We start from the raw sequence: 11,959 nt of genomic DNA on the forward strand, positions 1-11,959 counted from the left end.
TACAGCAGCTTTAGAAGTATCTTTAGAACCTGATTTATATTTAGACGGCTTCTGCCCAGTTGATCTCTCTGAACTAACAACAGCAATAGTCTCTTCTAAACCATCAACTTGTGTTTTAGACCCAATCCCAACCAGACTGTTCAAGGAGGTTTTCCCATTAATTGACACTTCCATATTGGATTTGATCAATCTGTCTTTGTTGACAAGATATGTACCTCAGACTTTTAAGGTTGCTGTAATTAAACCTTTACTTAAAAAACCTACTCTTGATTCAGAAGTGTTGGCTCATTATAGACCTATATCCAATCTCCCTTTTATGTCTAAAGTTCTTGAAAAAATAGTTGCAGCTCAGCTTTGTGATCACTTACACAGAAATAATCTGTTTGAAGAGTTTCAGTCAGGATTCAGAGTGCATCATAGCACAGAAACTGCACTGCTGAAAGTTACCAATGATCTCCTCTTAGCCTCTGATAGCGGACTTGTGTCTGTGCTTGTCCTGTTGGATCTTGTGATGGGAAAATTCTTAGTTGTCCCATTTTATCCAAAGTCTGTTGTTTTCCATCTGAACTATTCAACTTGTGACCCTTCTGTATGGTCAGTGAGGGAAAACAGATGTTTACTCTATTGGGGAATGTTTATGGTCGACACCTTTTGGGGAGGTTAGCTCAAGGGGGTCGTAAAGAGGCTACCTCACTAACTGTTATTTCAGATGTATAAGAGAGCACAGAGGAGGGGGATTTTTGTTTATTGTTCTTTGTTCCCAACCTGAGGGGGAGAGATGACCCCACTATATAAGGAAGGGCTGTGACTGCATTCTGGGCTCTCTGTCCTACACAGGAGACTGTTCAAACGCTGTGTGCCTTTGAATAAAACTTACAGAAAGACAAAATCTAGATTTTCTCTTGTTATTAAGTAACTTCTTATCCACCTTGATAAAAATTCCACAACAACCTTGGCGTCACGAACAGGATTTGACGCGCCAGAGGAACGCAGCAGGGGATAAGGACGCTTGGCCAGCCTGGAGAATCAAAATTGTCTTCAGTCCACCTAAGTTGAAAGAGGGGAGTCCTAGAGCCTGCTGGCGGTTTCTGGCCGATCGAATCCGGACCATAGATTTACAAATATATCTGGGTGAGAAGTTGCTCTAATGTATATATTTTTAAAAGTTTCTTATTTTACTTTTTACACATAAACCATCATCTCCTAATTAATTTATCGGCTGCGGAGTGAGAGAGGAGGACACCGGCTGGATGGCCAGTTACCCTGTAAGGAATACAGGGAGGGTCCTGATTGGTAACAATAGGACATAGCAAAACAAAGGGTTTTGCGGGTGGTTTTTGTACTTCCTACACCCAATAAAGGAGGAAGCCAGACGACGGACGCGTTGCTGTAAAAGGGGAAAAAAAATGGTTCCGGAACCTCAAGGCATCAGGGGTGTCTCCAGACTCTGCATATTATAAAATTATGGAAGAAAAAAGGTGGAGATGATTGTGTTAAATGTGCTTTAATTTGGGAAAATAAGTTTGGTTTTCCACAGGGTGGAAGTTTGAGTGTGAACCAGTTAAATGAAGTAAAAGAGTTTATGGATGGAGATTGGGAGAAAAATAAGAATGAAATTAAAAACAAGATTTAGATCAGAGATAAATATGGGTAAAGTATTGGAATGAATGGATTACGGAAGCCGTACCTAAGAAAAAAAAAAAAAAAGAAAGTCGGAACTGAAACAAATGGCAGGGAGGAAAGATTTGTCTGGGGACGTGGGTAACAGATATGACAATGCTGGTCATACTGTTGATGATCCCACGGTTCCACCTCCATATAGACCTAGTGATTCTTCACCCTCTTTGCTTATGCTCCATTACAGATGGATTTGCAGGCCCTCCAGATGGCTGACCTGGATCTAGACTCCCGTCCCCCTCCACAGCCCGTGCGTCAGCCTGGAAATCGGCCTGAAAGTCAGCCCGCGGATCAATCCGCACATCAGCCTGTGGTGAAGATGGCGATTTAAATCATCAAAATGGCCCATGGTATGCTGCCATGTAACATCTGTATGCTGATTTGATCACAAAGTTTCCACAGAGGAGTGATTGTGCCGTTTTACAACAAGTGAAACAACGTCCTGATGAGACTGTCCCTGATTTTCTTCATCGCATGGAAGAAGCGTTCAATAAACACTCGGGTTTAGAACGCCCCGCTGACTTTACTGTTTTGGTCCCCTGGGAGAAAATGCTGTGTGGGTACATCATGGAAGGACTTCTCGTTGAGATTGCTGCGCAAACCAAGACTCTTTATGATGGATGGAGACATGGAGTATGGTTTGAGGAACTGAGAAGACATGCTTTACATAGCGATGACGTTATCAACGACAAGAAGAAGGAAAAAGTAGATAAAAGAGAGACTGAGTTGCATAATGCTGCCTTGACTTTGTATTTTGCCACCAATCAAAGTGGTTCCCGAGGACGGCGAGGCAGAGGTCGGGGAAGAGGACATGTGGCCCTGCTCCGATGCTTGCCATAATTGTGGATAGTTTGGACACTGGGAGAAATGAATTTCCAGAGAAATTGCAGCAACCTGACAACGGCTACTGACGGGTGGAGGACGGGACCCTGGATCCGGCTGCCACTCGTAGTGAGGAGGGACCTTTCAAGGAGCGTGAGATTACACAGACACACACACGATTGCATGATGATTCTGATTCACATAGGGTGCTTACAGAGGCCATCATACACTTAGAAGGTGCCACCGCTGTTTTATCAGGCACGTATCTTCATACACAGACCCCTGCCTTTAAAAGAATGCCTATGTTTTTTATGATGTGATGGGTGAAGAAATTTATTTTGTTGTTGAGTGAGGAGCAACTCACTCTGTTTTATCAGCTAAATGTATCAACGAGAAGCCAAAACTTAGTGGTCGTTATGTTCATTCTGTCTCTGCTTCAGGTGAAACAGTTACAGAAGGCTTCTCGGTTTCCTTAGAATGTTCCACTTGTCAGGGCGTGGAATTTAAATATTCTTTTTTAGGGTTTCCTTTGTGTCCTTTAAATTTGATGGGTAGAGATTTGATGTGTAGATTAAATATACCTATTACTTCGACTTCGGATGGACTGACAGTTCACACCCAGGATGACTTTGACTACACTGCAGCATATTGGACTCAAAATCAATCTTTGTATGCATATGAGTGGAAGCTTCCAGCTGGGCCTGCATCCCAGCATTTTGTCACATTAGCAGTAAATGCTGTGACACCTGACAGTGATATAATGGCTGCAGATGATTTGGATTGTATTTCATATGTGTCTGATGGACCTGATTTTGAATATGAGGACAGTTGGTATGAAATTACAGATGAGAGAGTGCATCTCTCTGACATGTACTGGAATGATCATATAGCAGTTTTATCTGTAACTTTGACTTCTGAACAGCTGAATTTATTTCAAGCTTTTGGCTCGGTGCCATACCGAGCAGTATGTGTTTTCTGTCCCTGTGTTGGCTAAGGCTAACAATATGGAATGGAAGGATGTGGGGATATTTGTTAAGAGCTGTCTCCTCGCCACAGATTGGAGGGAGACAGATGTGTTTGTGTCTCTTTCTCAAAATGCTTTTAAAAGGAATTGTCCCACTGTTGTTGCCTGTAATCGTACAGTGCAGCTGATTTCACATTCACATCTATTGTTGGCTACTGCTTCTTCTGCGTATGTAGATCTCGCAAAGCTGCCTATTTCATTGTGGGCAGCTCATAAATACGATGTTGGCCTTATTAAAGATTGTGAACCAGTTGTTATTATTGTTTTACCCGTCTTTGTCAGGGATACACTGAAGGTTCAACTATTTTTAATACAGCATTGAAAGAATCTCTGGCTGATTTGACTCTGACTCCTGGAACTGTCCTTATCCAATATGTTGATGATTTATTACTTTCAGCAGGATCTGCGGATCAATGTAGGACAGACATGTTGAAACTGTTTCAACATCTTCAAAGGAAAAGGTCACAAAGTTTCTAAATCTAAAGTGCAATTTGTGTAGGAAGAAGTGACGTTTTTTGGTCATGTTCTCTCATGAGCAGACAACTGTCCTCTCAGCGCATTGACGCAGTTCTGAACATCCCAAAACCTCTCACAAAGAAACACATGATGTCATTCTTGGGTATGACAGGTTATTGCAGAGCTCACATTGCAAATTACTTTGAGCTGGAAGCGCCATTGGCCAGCTTAATATATGGGAGGGGCTTGGCAGCAGCAGAAAAAAATTCAGTGGACTGCTGAGGCAGAATTGGCCTTCATTGATTTGAAAAACGCCTTGTCCTCTGTACCTGCATTGGCCTTACCAAATTCTGAGAAACCATTTATCTAAATGGTGGATGAAAAGGCTGGTTTCATGTCATCTGTGTTGTTGCAGTCCCATGGTGATAAATTGCGACCTGTGGCTTATTATTCTAGTAAGCTTGATGCAGTTGCAGCGGGCCTACCTTGTTGTTTGCATGCTGTTGCTGCAGCTGAGAAAGCAGTGTTAGCGTCACGTGACATTGTTGGATATAATCCACTGACAGTTTTTGTTCCACATTCTATCATCCTCCTGGAACAAAAGACGTCTCATATATCTGCAGCAAGGTGGCTTAGATATTCATTATATTATTGGACATGCCTAACATTATAGTTAAACGCTGTATCACTTTAAAACCAGCCACACTTCTAAGGAGGATGGTTAAAAGTTAACTTCTGCTTACTAAGGGGGATGGAGAGCAGCATGACTGCGCAGCTGTTTTGAATGTTGTTTGTTCCCCCGTCCTGATAACGGGACACCCCTTTGTCTAACCCTGGTCTTGTCCTGTATGTTAATGGCTCCTCCTCTCGTTCTGCTGTGGGTTTGAATTAATTGTTTTAACTGAGGCTTGCAAGTTAGCGTAAAGAAAAAACTGTGACTTTTTATTTATACAGATTCCAGATATGCTTTTGAGGTGGTCCACGATTGCGGAGCTTTGTGGAAGACATCGCTCCTTTTTAAAATCGGATGGAAAACCTATTTTGAATACGGCAGCAGATTCAGCAGCTAAAGTTGCTGCTCTGAGACCTCTGAATGAAACTTTCTTTTTTCTGACTGATCCACGTGCTGTTACGGTCCCTGAACTGCAATAATTTGCTACCCCACAGGAAAAAGAAAAATGGTGAGAAGCTGGCTGTACTTTTGCCAGCGGTTCTGGTTGGCATTTTTTCTGATGGTAGACCATGTCTGCCTGAACATTTTTTTCCTGGTTTGCTAAGTGGACGCACGGATTAGATCATGCGTCCAAAGGAGGAATGCTGGATATGGTTAAAAATATTGATATTGGTTATGTTAACTCATGTGGGAGCTCTAATAATATAAATTAAAATACAGTCCATGCCCATGGTTCTATGTGATTAATTAAATTAATTTGGCAAAGTGAACTATTGATTAAAAATTCAAATGAAATTATATTATCAGGGATATAACGAGGAAGAGAAGGAAGGCATAGAGGATGTGAAATTCTGGTTGATTCAAGCAGAAAAGAAAGAAGGAACTAGAGAAAGTAAACGCAGAGAAAGAAAAAAGTCAAACCGCACCAAAACCAAAGTGATGTTTCACAGAAAGGAAGATGATGAAATGATGGTTTGTGTGTGGAGAATGCAAGTGGAGGAAGAAAGTGATGATGAGATTATGGTGGACAGATTTTTGTGAAAAGGAAAAAGGAAATTAAGGCAAGAGACTTATTTGTTCTCAAAGGAGCTGGATCACCCCTTTATTGATACAAATAAAATCTGCTAGAGAAAGATCCAGCTGGTACAGCCACAGCCTTTTTAACTGAAGGAAAGAATGTAGTGTCCAGATTACAAGACTATATGTCAACAGAAGCGTTGCATGTTACTCTTAGGTTTAAAAATAACCCAGGCCCGATTAAGATTATGAAAAACAATTAAAAAAGAGTAACCCCAGTAAAAATAACTTTGTTTCTCATGTATATGCAGATGAGGAATAGATCCAGAGCTAATTTGAGTCCTCCTTTTTGGGAGACCCGCAAACACAGGAGAAGGACCCAATACTAACTTAAGCATGCTAATAACTGCTCATTTTGAATATTCCATGTTGGAATATTGTAAGGTTCTGTCACGTTCTCTTTCTGTCTCTCATCAGACAGTGAAAGCTGCCCTACCCAGTGGCTGATAAACCTCTGCACCAGTTCCAGCCAGGACAGTGGGTGCTGATCAAAGACACCAGGAGACGTCACTGGAGAGACAAGCGGTGGAGAGGTCCGTTCCAGATTCTGCTGGTGACTCACACTGCCATGAAGGTCCAGGGAAGAGACACCTGGGTTCATGCTACGCACTGCAAAGTGTTCACCACACTATCTGAAAAGGATCCTGGTTCTGAACCCCCTACATAGAGGGGCTTCCAACGACCGCCCACCTGTACCAGATTGGTAACAGCCTGAAGCGCAGAAGCCACTCAGGAGAGGCAGCTGGAATTTTTTTTATTATTATATTGTTTTATGGTAGTGTTTCTTCTGTTTTATTACAAGAAGAAAGGACATCCCACTGCGAGATTACAATGCGGTTGTACGGGAGATGGTCTGTTCTGACACTGCTGGTTGGTATTGCGAATATTCTGATCACCCCTGTTTTTATTTGGGAAAAGGTACAGCAAAGACAGTTTGTGATTAATCTGAGTAATTATCCCAATAATACTCATCAGCTGACTCGAAGAGAGATTCATCACTTCCCTGACTACCATGATCATGCGGATAACATCTGGTGGCAACTGATGCGTCAAACGGCAAGAAAAATAAGGAATGACAGTTGCTATGTTGTTGTTTGACTCCACATGCTATTAATGATCAACCAGTGTTGATATTAATGATTTGTCAATTGAATTAGAAAATCTTACTGCTGTAACTGAAGAAGGTTTCACTTTGCTGACAAAGGAACAGCAGGCTATAAGAACTATGAGTCTGCAAAATAGAATGGCTTTAGACTACTCATTAGCTGAGAAGGGAGGTGTCTGTCATTTAATAGGGGAACAATGTTGTACTTTTGTTCCTGATGTGTCTAATAACATGACTGACATCCATGGTAGATTACAGGAGTTGCTGACAACTCAACAGAAAGAAAATATGGGTTCCTCTGGGATCCTTGGTCCTGGTTACTGAGGATTGGAGTGATTATTTTCTTTTTCTTTTTGATTTTGATGTTTCTTTCGTGTTGCATTATTCCAAGGGTTAAAGCTATGATAATGAGACTGATTAATGTTTCCATGCTGAAAGTTGATACGGATGTTAACTTGATTTTTGTTTGTGATGATTCTGCATTTGAGATAACAGATTGCATGGATGAGGATTATATTATATGAAGATGCTAATGATGATGTAATAACTCTAAACTGTTTGGGGAGTTGAGACTGATATTTGGAATTATTGTAGTATAAATGAAGTTAGAAATTCTTTAACATTACTGTTCTCCTCATTATTTTAGCTTTATTTTGTTAGTAATCTGAAGGACATTAGTTCCGGGAAAGCAAAACATGAAAACGACACATGTGTTTGATATATTTTTTTTGTTTCCATTTTGATCTTTATGGTTTAGGACGATGGTTTTGTAGAATTTTATTTTGTTTTGTGATTATCTTGTAATCAGAAGAAAGGAATGTGATGGGAAAATTCTTAGTTGTCCCATTGTCCCATTTTATCCAAAGTCTGTTGTTTTCCATCTGAACTATTCAACTTGTGACCCTTCTGTATGGTCAGTGAGGGAAAACAGATGTTTACTCTATTGGGGAATGTTTATGGTCGACACCTTTTGGGGAGGTTAGCTCAAGGGGGTCGTAAAGAGGCTACCTCACTAACTGTTATTTCAGATGTATAAGAGAGCACAGAGGAGGGGGATTTTTGTTTATTGTTCTTTGTTCCCAACCTGAGGGGGAGAGATGACCCCACTATATAAGGAAGGGCTGTGACTGCATTCTGGGCTCTCTGTCCTACACAGGAGACTGTTCAAACGCTGTGTGCCTTTGAATAAAACTTACAGAAAGACAAAATCTAGATTTTCTCTTGTTATTAAGTAACTTCTTATCCACCTTGATAAAAATTCCACAACAATCTCAGTGCTGCATTTGATACGGTCGATCACAGTATCTTATTACACAGACTTGAACATGTTATTGGGATTAAATGAACTGCATTAGGCTGGTTTAAGTCATATTTATCTGATAGATTTCAGTTTGTTCTTGTAAATGAAGAATCTTCCTCACACACCAGAGTAAGTCATGGAGTTCCTCAGGGTTCTGTGCTTGGACCGATTCTTTTCACTTTATACATGCTTCCATTAGGTAACATTATTAGACAGCATGGCATAAATTTCCATTGCTATGCTGATGATACTCAGCTGTACTTATCTATAAAACCAGATGAACCCAATAGGTTGGTCAGACTACAAGCATGTCTTAAAGACATAAAGACCTGGATGACTCAGAACTGTCTGCTTCTAAATTCAGACAAAACTGAAGTCGTTATCTTTGGACCTGAGCGTTTCAGGGAGAAATTGTCTAGCTATATAGTTACTCTAGATGGTATTTCCTTGGCTTCTAGTTCTACAGTGAGGAACCTTGGAGTTATTTTTGACCAGAATGTATTATTTGACTCGCATATAAAACAGGTTTCTAGGACTGCCTTCTTTCATCTTCGTAATATTGTTAAAATCAGGAACATCTTGTCTCAGAGTGATGCAGAAAAACTAGTCCATGCATTTGTTACTTCAGGATTGGACTACTGTAATTCTTTATTATTGGGCTGTCCCACATATTCTCTGAAAAGCCTCCAGCTGATCCAAAATGCTGCAGCCAGAGTTCTGATGAGAACTAACAGGAGAGATCATATTTCTCCAGTTTTAGCTTCTCTTCATTGGCTCCCTGTTAAATTCAGAATAGAATTTAAGATTCTTCTCCTCACATATAAAGCTCTTAATGACCGAGCTCCATCATATCTTAAAGATCTCATTGTAAGATATTTTCCTAACAGAGCACTTCGTTCCCAAACTGCAGGTTTACTTGAGGTTCCCAGAGTTTCTAAAAGTAGAATGGGAGGCAGAGCCTTCAGTTATCAGGCCCCTCTCTGTGGAACCAGCTGCCAGTTTGGGAGGCAGAGCCTTCAGTTATCAGGCCCCTCTCTGTGGAACCAGCTGCCAGTTTGGGAGGCAGAGCCTTCAGTTATCAGGCCCCTCTCTGTGGAACCAGCTGCCAGTTTGGGAGGCAGAGCCTTCAGTTATCAGGCCCCTCTCTTGTGGAATAAACTGCCAGTAAATGTCCGGGAAGCAGACACCCTTTCCACTTTTAAGACCAGGCTTAAAACTTTCCTTTTTTATAAAGCTTATAGTTAGGGATGGCTCAGGTGATCCTGAAACATCCCATAGTTAAGCTGCTATAGGCCCAGACTGCTGGGGGGCCTCATCTGTCACACCTTTCCTCACTTTACTCTCTTTATGTATATGTGACATTATTGTGGTCATTAACTCGTGTTTCCCTGTTCCAACAGATATCCTTTGAATGGTGTTACAGTGCCGCCGCGGCCCCCTTTCTGTCTTCTCAAACCCCAGCTGGTCGAGGCGGATGGCCACCCTTCCTGGTTCTGGTTCTGCCAGAGGTTTCTTCCTGTTAAAAGGGAGTCGTTTCTCTCCACAGTCGCCTCAGGCACGCTCAGGACGGGAGATTGGACCGAAAAAGAAAAAGTTTTCAGTGCAATCTGTTGGTTTCCTTAGCTAGGAAATTGTTTTTGAATTGGCTCTATATGAACAAATTGGATTATTTTATGAATAATTATGATTACAATGAATTGAATTCCAATTGGCTTGAATTGGACTTTATTATCTAAGTGCCTTGAGATGACATTTGTTGTATTTGGCGCTATATAAATAAAAATTAATTGAATTGAATTGAACAGATCATGAGTTCTTAACTTAGAAGACATGCACAATGAATTATGATTACTTATCAAACAATTACTCATCTTAACCATACATGAACACGTTGCACAAAGATTTTTTAAAACATTTTTCACTGCATGTATTTGGGGTTTGGTCTGCAGATGCGACCTGAACGTGTTGTGTAGGATGTGTTGCTGCTGTCTGTGGGTAAATGTGCAGCGCATGTTAACTGGGAGGGGAACCTCTTTTCTGCTTGTGTGATGTTTGGATCTTGTGTGTGAGTGAGAGGAGCAGCGTTCCCAGTGTGATGACTGCTGGTGTATGAGTCAGTCCTCTGTGTGGAGCTGTGGTGGTGCCTCTGCCACAGGAAGAATGTGTCCTCCTGCGTGTCCTCCTGTATGTCCTCCTGTATGTCCTCCCGTGTGTCCTCCCGCGTGTCCTCCCGCGTGTCCTCCCGTGTGTCCTCCTGCGTGTCCTCCTGCGTGTCCTCCCGTGTGTCCTCCCGCGTGTCCTCCCGTGTGTCCTCCTGCGTGTCCTCCCGTGTGTCCTCCCGCGTGTCCTCCCGCATGTCCTTCTGCATGTCCTCCTGTAAAAAAAGGAGGACACACAGGAGGACATACAGGAGGACACGCAGAAGGACATACAGGAGGACACGCGGGAGGACACATTCTTCCTGTGGCAGAGGCACCACCACAGCTCCACACAGAGGACTGAGACTCATACACCAGCAGTCATCACACTGGGAACGCTGCTCCTCTCACTCACACACAAGATCCAAACATCACACAAGCAGAAAAGAGGTTCCCCTCCCAGTTAACATGCGCTGCACAAAAAAAATGTATATAGTGCAAATTACAGTTTTACTAAAGGTGCAACGCAACATAAAAAACCTTTTTATGTCAAATATTCAGGACATAAAGTGCATGTGAACATCATGCAAAGACAGCCATAAACCAAATATACAGTAACACTGTACAGAAATAGAAATATACATTACACTCGAAAATCGGCCTGCATAGCCACATGAGGTGGCATCAACGGCAACAACGTTGAACACCTTCTTCCTCAGTGGTTTCTGAAACCAGCTGGTGTGTGTAGGAGGCGGCCCTGGGTGGTTGTGGTAAGTATTGGTGAGAGGAGGGCATGGGTGATTCTGGTGTCATGAATGGGTGGGAGGGGGGCACATATGTGCTTGAGGAGGCCATGAGTGAGGTGTGTGAGTGAGGTGTGGTGTGAGAGGTGGCCATGTATCGTGTCTGTGCATGGTGCTGGTGGTGCCGTGTCTGACTGACATGAGGCTCTAGCTGGTTCTGGTGGTGGCATGTATGGGTTATAGGAGGGCATGCGTGGTTCTTGTGGTATGTATTGGTGGGAGGAGGGCATGGCAGGTGGTAAGTATGAGCTTGAGGAGGCCATGGGCTGTGGGTATGTGGGCGCGTTGTGTGAGAAAGCCATGTTTGGTCTGTATGAGGGTGAGGTGAAATGTCTCACAAGAGTTTCAAAAGACTGGCTCATCCTGGTTTGGGCAGTCACTAATGCATCCATCCTGGAACTGTGTTCCCTTTCCGCATTCTCCATGATGTCGGCAATCCTCTTTTTAATTTGGAGGTCTTCATGGTGTTCATCGCTCCGCACTTTCTTCTGCAGCCTGCTTGTCTTGTAGCTGTTGAGTTTGGCCTACAAAATAACAGACCAAAGCAAACATTAGTGGACTTATAATAGTTCATCTGTCCTTGTCCTGTACAACATGCATGCACAATCCACCTTCATGACAATATTACAATATCTTAATGAAAATATTTCAATACTTCTGTGTCCAAAACAGAGCAATGTCCAAGTGCTAAGTTGTAGGTCTTGTATGCAATTTCGGTTGTGTGCAAAAGATTGTCTTTAGGCCCACTGCAGCAATGCTGTAGGCATTTGCTCTCTCTCTCTCTCTCTGTGTGTGTGTGTGTGTGTGTTTGTGTGTTAACGCGATTTCAAATATTGTGCCATTGTCAGTTACAGACCAATAGGGATACCAATAAAGTGGGCTAC

This window comes from Odontesthes bonariensis, chromosome 4 (genome assembly GCF_027942865.1).
Source record: "Odontesthes bonariensis isolate fOdoBon6 chromosome 4, fOdoBon6.hap1, whole genome shotgun sequence".
In the NCBI taxonomy this organism is placed as follows: Eukaryota; Metazoa; Chordata; class Actinopteri; order Atheriniformes; family Atherinopsidae; genus Odontesthes; species Odontesthes bonariensis.